The sequence below is a fragment of the Corapipo altera genome, unplaced genomic scaffold (assembly GCF_003945725.1).
Source record: "Corapipo altera isolate COAL_440 unplaced genomic scaffold, ASM394572v1 171, whole genome shotgun sequence".
Lineage (NCBI taxonomy): Eukaryota > Metazoa > Chordata > Aves > Passeriformes > Pipridae > Corapipo > Corapipo altera.
The window spans coordinates 320,651-321,510 of record NW_020884972.1 but is presented as its reverse complement, the minus strand read 5'-3'; positions in this window follow the sequence as shown (position 1 = coordinate 321,510).

Genomic DNA, 860 nt, shown 5'->3' with positions numbered 1-860 from the left:
CTTCAGAGGGTGTCAGGGACAAAAAACACCTTCAGAGGGTGTCAGGGCAGGACACAGGGAAAGCAAGAAAAGATTTGCAAGCTGGAACTGGTTAACTTATTTGTTATTTATAAAACACTAACTCACCACAGCCAGCCCTGCTCAGATGTTGTGCTGGCACAGAAAATCAGGGGGTTTTGTGCCCAAAACCCTCCAGTTCCTCCAGTTAAAGGTTGAATGGGGCCACTAAAGGGAGTCCTTGTGTTTCTGGGTAGGGCTGAGGGCTCTCAGGGAGCACACAGCACACCATGGGGGAATCCAAGGCTTGAGAAGAGGAAATATTTATGCATTTTGCAAATGCTTTTGTGCTGGAAGATCCACGCAGAGCCCGTTTGTGGAAACTTATTTTTGTTTCAATTTAAATGTATCGTTAAAGTGCTTTGAAACTTGAGCAGAAGGAGCAGTGACTGGGCTGTCAAGGCAGTTAATCATGATAGTTGTTCCAGGGCTGATCTTGGAGCACCAGGATTGACAAATGCTCCCTGCTCCAACTGGGACATGGCTTTTCTGGGCCCTTTGTGCAGAGTATGGCAACAGGAGGTGCAGAGGAGACTGGGTTTTTGGTGTTATCCTGCATTGCCTTCCATCCAGGGAACATTCTGTCCACCCCTCCATCCAGGAAGCACTCCATCCACCCCTCCATCCACCCCTCCATCCAGGGAACACTCCATCCACCATTCCATCCACCAGTCCATCCAGGGAACACTCTATCCACCACTCCATCCATCACTCCATCCAGGGAACACTCCATCCACCATTCCATCCTGGGAACACTCCATCCACCATTCCATCCAACCCTCCATCCAAGGAACAATCCATCC